Source organism: Pinus tabuliformis, chromosome 4_2, assembly GCF_031772625.1.
Source record: "Pinus tabuliformis cultivar Carrire ecotype Pingquan chromosome 4_2, CPIR1, whole genome shotgun sequence".
Lineage (NCBI taxonomy): Eukaryota > Viridiplantae > Streptophyta > Pinopsida > Pinales > Pinaceae > Pinus > Pinus tabuliformis.
The window spans coordinates 261,039,179-261,054,182 of NC_142304.1; positions in this window are offsets into that span (position 1 = coordinate 261,039,179).

Sequence of the window (15,004 nt, forward strand, 5' to 3'; positions counted from 1 at the left end):
GAAATTTTGGATGTAATAACACTCTATATTGGTAGCCCTTATCAAACCATTTTGTTTGATAGGTGGCACACCTTGTGGGTCCCCTTGGTTAAAGAGATATTAAAATTTGAAGTTTGTTGCCCCAAATGGATGAGTGTATCATCATCTCTTGCCCCACATATTCATGGAATTAATAATTTATTGCTACTCCTATAAGGAAGTCAAATGCAATTTAAATTGATCAAATTCCATTATCTAAGACAACCTTAAAAGAAAGCATCTTGAAGAACAAAAATTGATTTTTAAAGATTGTTCTAAGACTCCTCTTAACATGTCAGCTTGATGTCAAATATATTGCATTTTCTTATGGGAAATTTGATCCTATTGATTCAGGTCAGCTCCATTGTAAGGCATGTCATTTAAAGGATCAAATTGTCCCCATAATAGGTCTCTTCAATCTATATTTATAGCCCAACCATGGTGCATAAAAATACATCAATCCATGGCATCTATTAAGGAAAAAAAGAGGCCTTATAACTCGCTAGTGCAGATCGATGGCAATAAGGAGAAGAGTACTGATATGAAAGGAAGTGATCAAGGATAAAAGAGGAAATGTTCTTTTAACTTTAGAAACATACCGAGGTTTCTGTTGAGATATTTCTTTTGAATGTTGAACATTCACTTCACTTAATTTCTGAGGCAGTTGTAGATCTGAACTTGAGGCTCTCTTATGGCAAATTTTGGTATGCCTAAGGTAGACTTTGGTCTACTTCAAGGCCTCTTTCTGAGACTTTTTTTGGCCTCACTAAGGCAATTTTTTCATCTTGCTTGAGGCCTATTGCGGCCTCATACCTAAGGCTTATTTTAGAGGTCTTAAGATAGATCCAAAGTCCTAAGGTACATTTCTAGATAATTGAGGGTCAATCTAAGGCCAAGTCTAATGCAATTTCAAGGACTTTGATGCCAGTTTCATAGAAAATTGGAGTAGACCTTTGGTACTTGTACAACTTTTGGAGTATATTTTGATACTTTTTTTGTAGAATTCTTGAAGCAAGTGCTTTGAAGCAACCCTTGATGAATTTTTGGAACAATATTTGTTAAAGTTTTTTAGCAGAGTAAGGGTATTTGTAGTATTGATGATCTAAGGTATGAATTTTGTTGTTGAATTGTATATTATTAAAGATCTATATAGATTTCATATTTAAATAAATATTTAATGCATCATGCAAGTTCGATATAACAAAGGAGAATATCTGAAGTTGTACATGGTGTTGAGCTAATTTATTGACTAAATTAACACAAGTATTTAATTATCAATCTCGGTTTGTAAAACTTGGAGGCAAATCCACTGTATATGGACATCAGATATAATCAAGTTTAGAAGATAAAATTTGAAGATTTAAAGAAGTACATATTGCAAATATAAACCTATTTTAACAATTTCTAATTCACTTATGTAATATATGAGGGAAGAGGCTCCTAACTTAGGAGAACCAGGTTGTCCTTCCCTACAATACTACTTTCATGAAGATAAATCTAAGAGCACTAATTAACAATGGTTTATGATGCAGAAGATGTAAAAGAAGAGGCTCCTAACTAATAAGGTCCAAATTTTCCTTCTTCACAATCCTACTATATCAAAATTACCATTGCTTCAAACCAGAAATGCATAAATAACTTCAAATGAGAAATGGAGAATGAAATTCAGTTTTAGTTCAAGATCAAATAGAAGGAGAATTTAACTTAAATTATTGTGTGTCCCTTCATATGTAGATTAGAATTAAAGCAATATTCATTCAACAATCATCACACATCCAAATACATTTGAAACAAAAACTAGTTTATGAAAACTACAAAAATTGAACCAAGAAGCGTACTTAGCTTGGTGTGGGGGCCCTCCACCCTTGCCTTGCACACTTGAAGAAATCTCAGCTACAAAAACTTCAGTAAATCAACCAAGCATGAAAAACAAATTGGAATGAAACAAGTTCTTCAAATTAGCTCCCAACTCAAATTATACAACAGTTACATACAAATTCCATTTTTTTTCCCAAAAGCCATCAAAGTCTTGGCTTTAAATAGAGGTTTAATGAAACAAACTGATCTATATTATCTCTAACACTCATATCTACTCATATCCACCTATATAAGTCGAACTCATCCAATTCATCCCAAGAAATATGGTTAATCCCATAAAATCTCAAAACTGCCCTATTTCCTAGGGATTTTCTGGTGACTAGTCATTTTTGACCAGCCTTGACCGAGCCTAATAAAGCTTGTTCTGGCCGAACCAAGTGGATTTAGCTTAGTCCTAGTTCCAAAGTTGTCCATCCATGCATCAAACTCGAGCCCAAGTGTCCTGCAAACATGTCATCCACATAGCTACTACGGGAATTTCTGATTCAGTCCAAAATTGCACTTGAAACTCAATTTTCATAAAAACTTCTAGAAATTGCAAAATTAAAATTAAACACCTGAATATGCATAAAATACATCAAAATGAGATGGATGTGATGGAAAATGGATGGAAAATATAAGGATTAAGTAGGTTTCCCTAAGCAAAAATAGACCAAAACTGAGGGCCAACATCTCCCCCTTGTTGATCTTCAAGCATGTCCTCATGCTTGTCTATGTCTCATTGATCTTCTGCCTCTGTATGCTGAGCTCCCTTGCTGTTCTACCGATGGCTCTGTCCCCTGAAGATGAAGCTTTCTCTTGAACTACCTGTAAAAGGATATCTATGCTTTCATGTACTTCTTCTCTTTTCTTGTGGATGACTTTCTTTACCAATATATCATTTTGGATGAACAGCCTCAGACGAAAAATAAAACTTGAATTTTGCAATACATTCCGACACAGGATTCATGTCCCTCTCAAATCAACAATTTTACTCAAAGGATCCAATATCCAGTTTCCCTTACATCTCATTAAAAGAAGCAAAATTTTCTTATGTCTATGCATTCACTCTCAATTTAGCCACTGATTTTACACATGCAATCTGCAAAATATGGGTTGGAAGAACCATAAAAATATCCCAAATAAAAATGAATTTGAGAAAACTTCCTGCATGGAGTCTAATTAGGCTCATTTTGAAGAAAACCCATGTTTTCGTTTTTCAAATTTCATGTTATTTTACTCAGAAAAAGGCAACGAAAAATATTGGCTTTCAAAAATCGAAATGCCTTTCTGGGACTGAATAAAATTTCATGATCCTTAGATTTGAAATCAATTGAAATCAAATTATTGAAATGAACAATTTTCACAAATCTGAATAATCGTTTTCAAATTCACCTTCTGCGCCTTCTCAAAAATTGAAAGCTGGAGATTTACTCAAGGTAACCATTGCATGCAACATAACCACTCATTCATTCACTACCTTTTGAGTAATTGATTCTTGGAAAATGAAAATCAACCTACAAGGCAATCATAATTATGCTCAACTACATAATATTCCCCAAAAATCGAAATCTAGAAAATAAAAATCATTCTTCTCTGCCTTCCATTTTTGTGTCCTGCCAAAATTCATCAAAAATCCCCTCTCTATTTCGAATTTTTTTCACTGTGCACATAGATGAAACGGATTTTCCCATACCATACATGAATGAAACGCATTTTTCCCATTGTGTGTCAAAAAAGAAAGAAGGAAAAAATATGTTCTCTGTATAAATCAATCTTTAGCCTTGTATATAACTATGACCCTTCATCATTCAATGACCAATATAAAACATTGCATTGTTTATACAATCATCATATGTCATTTCATTGCTCCAATGACCAATATAAACCCCTGCCCTGTTTTATTTAATCATGACAGTCAATTTGGCTTTGCGCACTTAAAAATAAACTCAATTCTTCAAACATAAGTGCACACTTTGTTTTTAAAGACCCATTCCCTTCATGCATCAAACTGAAACGCAACTGTTTGATCATAAAACGCATGGACAGGTGTAGACATCGGCTCAGCAAACTACATGTTTTCAAAAATTCACTCAAACTTTTCATTCATTACTTCCAACATGCAGTCAAACCGTAATAAACATTTTATTGCGTGGAGAACCGGAATCACAGCTAACAACTCATTCCTCGTGGATTATTTGTGCAATTAATCTGAAGATGTAATCATGTAAGCAATCCAATTTACTATGCAAACACTCTGTTTTATCTAATAAACTCAGCGATTGCATGGAGAATTTAAATCGATTTACCTGGTTGTGATGAACTGTAGTGATTTCCTTTGCAACGTGGCTCAATTAACCTGCGTTCCTCCTCATACTACGTATTTTCCGGAATTTGTTGGCTTATCGTGTAAGCAAGACAATTTCAATTTAAAATCTTCTCTCGGCATTTCAAAACAAGAAGGCAGCATGTGGCAGCGTATCTCAAAATCTACAGGTGGAAGAGGATTTTATGCATACGAGATCTGGAACATAAAATCTGGGATTCTTTGCATAAATTACGGCTTGGCATTATCTCCATTAATTTACCTACACGGTCTCAGCTATTTTTATCCTTACCTCCTCTGTCAAAATGTTTTGCTTCTCGCATCTATCGTCTTTCCTGAGCTCCTCAACTGTGATGGCACAAATTCATGATTTTGAGCTGCAAAATGGCAAAGCTATTTTGAGTAACGCACAGGGTTTATGTCAAAACGTTTTTACTTGTTGACTGTAGCTGTAGCTTTTGTTAAAACGTTTTACTTCCCACAAGGTTTTTTCCAAAACTTTTTTACCATTTACTATTGTTTGGTACGTCGTGCATAACCTTCAAACTGATAATTGGAACCGTGTTTAAATATTTTCATTGTTAAATATTTTCATTGTGTTGTATGAACGCAAGTGGCTGCACAATAACAAAATGTAGAGCTGCTGTGAGTTGTAGAGAATTACGTAGAGCTACAGTTCAGAATAATATTTTTCATGGCCATGAATGTTTTACTACAGCTCCAACGTTGTTCTACAGCTCACGGGGTTTCAGAACTGCTTAATTCTCTGAGCTTCAAATGCATATTTGACTGTTATATTATTTGGTTGTTGTCCTTTTGACCGATATGCCGTGTATAGTTTCCATTAGGCTGCTGAATAGAACTGTTTATACCATTTTGTCGCCACCATCTCATATTTGAATTCATCTTTGAAGCCATCCTTCTATTATGTCAAAAAAAAATGCGTTTAGCAACCAGCAAAATAGTTTTTGAATAGATTTTGACTGTTTTTCACATGCAGTGATGTCTTTCACTTGCGTACTTGTGGTTGCTTATGTTTCACTGTGTGTACTCTCTTACTATGTTCTTGTCATTCCATTTGCCATCCTTATTACGTTTCCCACATTCTTTAACATTTCATCTTTCAATCATAACCACCCTCATTACGCTGCCCATACTTTAGTTTGTTTGCATCATAATTCCATGGCCTTCGTTGCATTGTATTTCCACCATATGAACCATGTACTCATAAATCATTTCGATTTAATGGCTTCCATAATGTGCATGTGTGCTATTTACTGCAATGTATTTCCATAAGTCTGTTATGATATATACTTGCCACTGTATAGTATTGCATGCATATATTACTAATAGCATTTCTTCTTATGCGCCATGATAAGGTTAAATTGTGTTGATTTGTATTCTTTACAATATGCACAGCTCTTATATCTCCTATATTGTTTTAATATCGTTTTAATTTTAAAATGACCATTGAGGTCATATTTAAAATTACTTCCATGGGACTAACGCTTGCTTTGTTTGTGCAGGTTCAACTTTTTAAATCCTCACTTTGATCCCTTTTTGCTTTACGGAAACATACTTAGGGTTAGGGTTAGGAAATGAATATGGAATATATGAAGGGAATGTAGGATGCACATAGGTAAATGTAGAATGTTTTTAAGGTTATGGAATGTTAGGGTTATGGAATGAATAGAATATAGGATTAGGTCTAAGATAATGGGTATAGGATGAGGAAAATGTATAAAATATGCATTCAGGTATTAACTAAATTTTAACAAAGTCTAAAAATTTCTACAAAAATTTGAATTTATAAGAGCAAAATTGTGCACTTACTATTCTTGTACTTCCCTGTAGTATTGGATGAATGTTGTTGTTCTTTAACAATATTGGATGAAGTTGTCTTGATCGAATATCGTAGATAGATAGAAACATAGAGCTTATTTATGCTTCATGTTCTAACATCCTTCATTGATTCTGGTCCATTGATTGTTGATGTCGTTCAGGTCCCTTTGCAATTGATTCATGATAACTCAGGTCCCCTCTATCATGCAATATATACATGTGTTTGTGAACATTTCAGGTCCCTCTGCAATTGATTCATGATAACTCAGGTCCCCTCTGTCATGCAATATATACATGTGTTTGTGAACATTTCATGTCCCTCTGCAATTGATTTCAAAAATATTTCAGGTCCCAACTGTCAACAATATAAGTTCCGTTGTCAATTCAGTTGCACAACTAAGTTTATTTTTGCAAACCTTCCCCCCTTGTTGATGGGAAGACTTGTCCTCAAGTCTTGTTTATTTTGGAGGATGATTCCTGCAAACTTAAACTGAAGAAATGGTAAAACAAAATAGAGAATTCATATTGGCCAAGCAAGTTGGTTTTCCAATATGAATTCGAGTTTGTATTGTGCCACTTTCGTGGATTTTCACAACCAAACTCCTTTATTATTTTTGATCTTTTTCTATTTTTTTTATTTTTTCCTTTTCTGAATGGAGGTGGGATGTAATGGAGTAGGGAAGTATGAAAGCTGATGAAAATAGGTTATATTGAAGTCATGATGTAGTAGTAAGGCTGGACTTCAACATGCTTGGTCGTGGAGCTTAACATACAATATGGATGATGAACAATATGAATTCAAATCATGAAAAAATGATGATGATCAAATCATGAACAATATGAATTCAATATGAAAGGCTTCTTTGAAGATTGATGTGACTTGACATGGTATAGTACTTGACTGCTTCTTCTGATGATTAGCTTCATGTCTTTTTGCCTTGATCTCGATCATGTTGTAGGGTTTGTTGGTGTCGTCGGTCAACATCTAAGAGCAAGCTTCAAGAGTTTGAGTTTCATTGAATGAACTCAACATTAGGTGAATTTTCACTTCGCTTTTACTTGAACATTTGTATTCATATTCTGGAATATGAATTTGACTTTGAAAATTACTTCATCCATGGAATTCACTCCTTCATTCTTCCTATGACCTGCAAAAACATAGCACTTGCCTGCAATACAACATTAGATGATGGAGGAAGAGAGTTGTACAATCTATCTTCTTCCAATATATATGTAAATCATTACAAGAATTTCTTAGAAAACAAGTCCAAATATGATAGACAAACATAATGCATTTATTTACCCCTTTGAGGAATGGTGGCCAGCCTAGACCTCCTAGCGGTATTTTGTTTACAAAATATTCGTTTGATATCCTATTAGAGTGGTTCCAAAGCCAAGTTGAAGTGAATTCATATAGCTACCTCCAGTATAAACAAGTTTTCAAAATTGTTTAAAATGTTATGGTAAATATTATAAGGAGTGCCATGTTTGATAGAGCTGCTTGTTAATTTTTAACTAGACCAACAGTCACTATTTGAAGCGTAACTTCTTCGATAAAGATCAGATCAATGTGATTCCACTTGGAGATTAAAGTAGATTCATTTTTTCTATTTCCAGTAGAAACAGGTTTTAAAAATTCTTAGGCCTGATATCACAAAATTGGTGATGAACAGACCTAGGAGGCATAGTTTTACTATACTATTTTGAAGACATGCAGTCACTAAATGTGGCATAACTTTTTCATTTCACCTCCAAATGGGATGATTCAAATTGTGTCTTAAACTAGACTTGAATATATATCTGCCATATAAACAGGTTTTGAAAAGAAGATGTTTTGGTATGTAAAATATGCCAATGAACAGTCAAGACCTAGAATTGTCACCATGCAGATTTTTCGACAAGCAGTTAGTATTTCAAGAATAAATTTTTCATATGATACCTGATTGAAGTGATTCGAATTGATTTGGAAACTAGATTCCAAGGGCTATCTTCCCTATGAATTTCAGATAAAAATGTTTCCATTATACACTTCAAATATAGGTTGTACTAACTCTGTCCTCAACATTTCACTTGAGACCTAGTTTTGATTTTGATCATTTTTTTATTTGTGATATAAATTGAAAACTTCAAAATGGATTCCAAAACTATATTTCAAGAGATATTTAAAAAACCACATGATTTCAAAATGATCCTATATGGTTACCCAAAATAGGCTTGTTCTTACTGCATTTTGCCATGCAGTCCTTTCAAATGAATATTGAACAATGATTTGAAGAAATAGTTTGAAACAAATTTATTATGGAAGTCTTATTGTGAACTCATTCTACTTGTTTATTTATTCTATTCTATCCTATTCTATTTTAGAAAACTAATTCATTCTCTCAAGTATAAGAGAATTTCTAGTGCATCCATTTTCGTAACAAGATCATAAGTAAACTCATATCCAAATTTGAAAAATATACTTTAATGAAATTTTGGACATGAAAATTTATCTGATCATAATGATTTGATGAGAAAGAATGTTGAAGAATGGAGTAGTGTTGTAACCTATTCTTTAACATCATCTTGTCGTTGAAAATGGATTTTGTAGTTATTTTTTTGATTTTATGTTTTTATTGGGGGGTTTGTTTTGGAAATCTACTTTTAGGATCTCTATTTCTAGGCATAAAGAAACATAACTAAGAGAAATGTATACTAACTAAATTTTTTAGTGTTTTTGTTTATCTTCTATTTGACTATGCTGATAATTACCTCCCCGGAAACGACGCCAAAATGTTGAGCTAATTTATTGACTAAATTAACACAAGTATTTAATTATTAATCCGGGTTTGTAAAACTTGGAGGAAAATCCATTGTATATGGACATCAGATATAATCAAGTTTAGAAGATAAAATTTGAAGATTTAAAGAAGTACATATTACAAATATAAACCTATTTTAACAATTTCTAATTCACTTATGTAATATATGAGGGAAGAGGCTCCTAACTTAGGAGAACCAGGTTGTCCTTCCCTACAATACTACTTTCATGAAGATAAATTTAAGAGCACTAATTAACAATGGTTTATGATGCAGAAGATGTAAAAGAAGAGGCTCCTAACTAAGAAGGTCCAAATTTTCCTTCTTCACAATCCTACTATATCACAATCACCATTGCTTCAAACCAGAAATGCATAAATAACTTCAAATGAGAAATGGAGAATGAAATTCAGTTTTAGTTCAAGATCAAATAGAAGGAGAATTTAACTTAAATTCTTGTGTGTCCATTCATATGTAGATTAGAATTAAACCAATATTCATTCAGCAATCATCACACATCTAAATACATTTGAAACAAAAACTAGTCTATGGAAACTACAAAAATTGAACCAAGAAGTGTACTTAGCTTAGTGTGGGGGCCCTCCAACCTTGCCTTGCACACTTGAAGAAATCTCAGCTACAAAAACTTCAGTAAATCAACCAAGCATGAACAAAAAATTGGAATGAAACAAGTTCTTCAAATTAGCTCCCAACTCAAATTATACAACAGTTACATACAAATTCCTTTTTTTTTCCCAAAAGCCATCAAAGTCTTGGCTTTAAATAGAGGTTTAATGAAACAAACTGATCTATATTATCTCTAACACTCATATCTACTCATATCCACCTATCTAAGTTGAACTCATCCAATTCATCCCAAGAAATATGGTCAATCCCATAAAATCTCAAAACTGCCCTATTTCCTAGGGATTTTCTGGTGACTAGTCATGTTTTACCAGCCTTGACCGGGCCTAATAAAGCTTGTTCTGGTCGAACCAAGTGGAGTTAGCTTAGTCCTAGTTCCCAAGCTATCCATCCATGCATCAAACTCGAGCCCAAGTGTCCTGCAAACATGTCATCTACATAGCTATTACGGGAATTTCTGATTCAGTCCAAAATTGCACTTGAAACTCAATTTTCATAAAAAATTCTAGAAATTGCAAAATTAAAATTAAACACCTGAATATGCATAAAATACATCAAAATGAGATGGATGTGATGGAAAATGGATGGAAAATATAAGGATTAAGTAGGTTTCCCTAAGCAAAAATAGACCAAAACTGAGGGCCAACACATGGCTTAAAAGAACTAATAGTGTTTGAACATTATTGTAATTAGGTCATTGTCCTTGGTACGAGAGCCCAAGGATTTTGTTCTATATTTTTTTATTAAGGGTGGCAGGGTGGTGCTAGGAAAGGAAGTTGTAACTTCCTTCAAGAGATTGTTGCCTTCTTCAAGTGGGAGATGGTAAACCTGGGGTTGTAGCCCTTCTAGTTGTTGTTGGTAAACCAAAAGTTGTAGCTTCCCTCAAATATAATTAATTTTTAATTCATATATCTTGTGTGCCTTTGATGTGATTTTATTCGTTAATGTTTTTAATACTAAATTGTAAGAAAAAGTGAAATATTGATTCATCACCCGCTCTCATTATTTCCAACATATTTTCTTTTTAAGGGTGGTTCATGGACATTCAGTGATCGCTACATCCATGAGAAAATCCAGGTAGATAAACCTGAAGGGATCTACCCATCGACCAAACTAGCAAGGCCTAAGCCTAAGGGCATCAAGGAGATTTGACCTATGACCTCCCGATAAGCGAGGTACTTAGAAACAAGAACTCGACCAACTGAGTTATCCCTTGGGGCTTTTCCAACAATATTATATGGGGTATTTAATTATATAGTTAAAGAAATCATAAATAACATGAATTACTGGAAGAAACTCTTTTTTTGTTACTATATAGTTTAGTTCTATAGGAGAGAAATTTTTACTAAAAAAATAAATAACATACATACAATTTCCTTGTTTCCTTAACACAACACCAATGGTAGTATTTGACACATCTTTAGATATGTGAAAGGGGAGGGAGAATTTGGGCCCTCTCAAGATATGAGCTTTAGACAGTCCCGATTCCAGCTCTTTAAAATCATGCTCACAATTATATGTCCACAAAAATTCAAAATTTTTACTTAGTAAGAAAAATAAAGGATGAGTTATTCATTTAAAATATTCAATAAAATGTTAATACTAACTAGTATATCCAAGAAATCTTCGAAATTCTTTCTCAATCCGTACAGTAGGAAAGTCTAATATAACCTTACTTTTTGTTGGATCCATTTCAAAACTCTTTGAAGAAATCATATGCCCTTGCACTATACCTTTTATTAACATCACTAATTATTTTACATTACTAAGTGCTACATGAAATTACTTACACGTGATTAATACTAATGCCACATCAAATTCATCATCGTAAATCATAAATTAATCATTATAAATTTCCATGCAATCATGCATTAAATCAAATAATATACTAATTATAGTTTTTTGAAACGTTGCAAGAGTGCTATAGAGTCCAAATGGTAGAAAGAGATAAGAAAATGTTCCCAAAGTACAAGCGAATGTGGTCTTGTCCTTTTCTTCTATAATGATTTGAATCTGGTTTTATCCACGAAACCCATTGAGGAAAGAGAAGTACTTCTTTACTAGTGGGAAGCAGTCTCTGTGTGTGACTTTATTGAGTTATTTGTAATTGACACAAATCCTCCACTTGCCATTATTTTTATCCATGATGATAAGAGGGGAGACCCATTGGCTTTTAGATATGAGGTGGATAAAATTAGTTGAAATCAATTTCTACAACTCTTTCTTAACGATGTCTTGGAAAACATGATTCATAAGCCATGAAGATTACTAGATAGGTCTAGATTTCTCCTTGATATAGATGCGGTGTGCACACAAATCAAGGTGGATCCCCTTCCTATTAGTATATTCCCAAGAAAATGCATCGGTATTCTTTTGTAGAACCTTGATTAGTCATTCCTTTTGGTGTTCTATTAGCCCTTGATTAATCTGCAAGGTTTTTTCAGGGCTAATTTCTATGGTTCCCAAGTTGAACCTTGTTCTTATTCAGAAGAGAACTCATGTTCTATAGGTGATATTTATGTGGTGGTGATGGAAGCCTATACTTTTCAAGGTCCATTATGTGGGTGAGAATGTGTGAGTTGGATGATGAGGAGGAGGCTACAAAGTCACTGATTTATTTGTGCTTAGTTTTTTATTTTAGGACAAGATATTGGTTTACGGTGAATAATTGATGAGTGACTACTTCCTCATCACTTTTCCTCTCCATTTGCCCAAAATGGAATTTCAAGGACAATGCAATGTTATAGGGAGGATATAGGGAAATTTGTTTAGTGGAGGTCCCATGGAAGATTTCCATGTTACTGGATTTACAACCAATGTATGTGTCTATAGTGGCCAACAATGGACTTCCCAAGATTAAAGGATATCCCCCTAGGGATGACTTAGGTGTTAGAACCATGAAGTCAACAAGATACTCCGTTTAATCTATGTAGATTACCACATCCTCTAATATTCCTTCTGGTTTGATGGTGGACAAGTTAGAAATATGTAAGACTGTGATGGTTTGTTGAATACTAAGAAATCTGAGGGCTTCCATTGTCTCACAAGTCATTACATTAATAATTGCACCAATACCAATAAATGTATTGGGAATAACTATGTTGTTAATTTGTACATTAACTATAGGGTTGCCAAGATTTAAATATTTCATTGCAAGGACTCCCCCATCATAAGGTCTGACAATTTCCCATTAATTGTATAGTCTGGGGGTATTTCCTTGTTCTACACGGCCTCCTTATGCATAAATACCCTACAATTTTTTACTAAATAGGGATGTCCCAAATTGCTTGGAATTACAGTATGCATACACATGCATTCTTGAGTTTATCCAAGAAATAAAATAGGGGCTTGGTGGTAGGTTTCTCTAAATCAAATATTTCAAGGTAAGGAGGTGTTACACAGTATTTTGTCACACCTCCTGCACTTTGATGTGACATGCCCTGAAGTGCCTGGAACATGACCATTATGTAGTGTATTCATTCATATATGTAGTTCATATCCTTCCTAAGACATTGATTTGAAAATGCCTTGAGCTTCCCCTAAAGGAAATGGCTCTTAAACCCTAATTTGAGAATCATCGCTCTTATGAGGCTAAAAACCACTATGGTCGCATGTTGCACTATGGTAGACCCACGATGACATCACTCTATTTTCTCATATACCCGTGATGATCCCAAAAAGGAAATTTTCCCAAAGAGGATAAGAAGTGTTGTGATCTAGAAGCTTCCAGAGTGGCAAGATGGAGGTTGTTCGACGTAGATGAGATCAAATTCTCCCAACTTGGCCTCTTGGTCTTATCCCTATGAGCTACCTCCTTGAGATGAGGGCCTACTCCTATCTTTGGAGAGATCCTAACTCCCTTTCTCATCCTATATATTCACCCTCTCCCATCCCTAAATGGTTGGTCAGGTTAGAGGTTGGTTGGTCTATGTCTATTTTCACCCTTATGCTTGGACTTGGATTACCACTCAAGGAGAGACTTTCAACATTAAGGCTTTGGTTGTAAGCTTCCCTTCAATTTCTAATAATACACAACTGCTGGTTCATCTTCCCAAAATTTATATGTTCATATATTATTTAGCTTGACATTCCTTGATTAGTTAATTAAGTTGTTATAGGATTTCCTATTTGTTTTGGCATGCTTTGTTGTGTCTTGATCACTTGTGCAGGTGCATAAACACTAAGAGAAGTAGCAACAAGCCCGCGACACAAACAGTTCAGGGTCCTCAACAAAGGAAATCATAATAGCATCAGAACGAGGTAGGCCATCTCTTTCATTCTCCTTTTCAATTGTAACCAAGGAAGATGTCTATTTGATTGTCACTTCAGTGGCTAGACCCACTCATTGGTCTAGAGGTATTTTCTATGTCCGAAGAGAGGATTAACCTTTTCAACAAAATGGTGACTCCACTGGGGAACCTATGATCCTTTCCATCTAATCCTTCACCCTGATATTTTCACTAGTTTGATCAACTATCGATTTTTCGTCTTGTCTGCACCTATCTGGGTGTATACCATCACTAATTACTGCCTTAGAGTGCTAAGTCTAGATTTTTTCTTGGAATCTTTTTAGATTTTCCCATATTCCTCGCCCATCACAGGTTTAGGCTTCATAGTCGCGATGGAATCACAGTTTTTCCCTTTATAGTCGCAATGATTTTTTTTTCCTTCATTATTTGGTCGCACTAAAATCATCACTACTTTTTCTATACAAAGTAGTGATGCCATCGCGGGTTTGGGTATATAAAGTAGCAATAATCCTTGAATGTGATAATTTTTTAGGTTTTTTCCTAAGAATCTAGTGTGTCTTGGCCCCTAAGGTATTTTTCCATCCTATATGCTTGGATTTGTCATTTTTTTTATTCATTGCCTTGATTAATTTGCAAAATTTGTCTCAATGGCTTCGAACCGAAATCTGACTGAGTTCTAGGGTTTCTGGTCAATTGTTCATCATTTTATCCTTATTGGTTTCATTGAGATATTTGTTTTTCTAATTGACTAAATGTTGTTTTCTATAGAAATCATTGAAAAAACATCGTTTTGCATATGTTTTAGCTTGTATTTCTAAATTTACTTTTCATGAGAATGCATTAGATTAGTTGCATTGAGAAGTTAATTTTTGAGATTCATCATTGAGCATAGATCACATTTTTCGATGATTGAAAGCTACAAACTGTATTAGATGCATCAAATCATTCAAAACGAAGAGAAAAGCATTATTCATATAAGTGCATCTTTGTAAGTTCAAAATCATTTTGATTTTGAAAAGTTGCATTTAGGATAGTGAAAAGTAATTTTTTTTTACTTTTGGCATTGCTTTTGGAAGACGGAAGTGAAAGTTAATGGAAGGCATTTTACGTGATACATTTTGTTTGATGCATTATTGATTGAAATTTCTTCCCTTGGTTAGTCTAGCTTTCATAGAAACGAAAGTTTTGTTTTTCTCATATAGTTGCATCTTAGATATTCAGGTAACATCGTGTTGAGCCTTAAAAATGAAACATAATTTCAAGATCA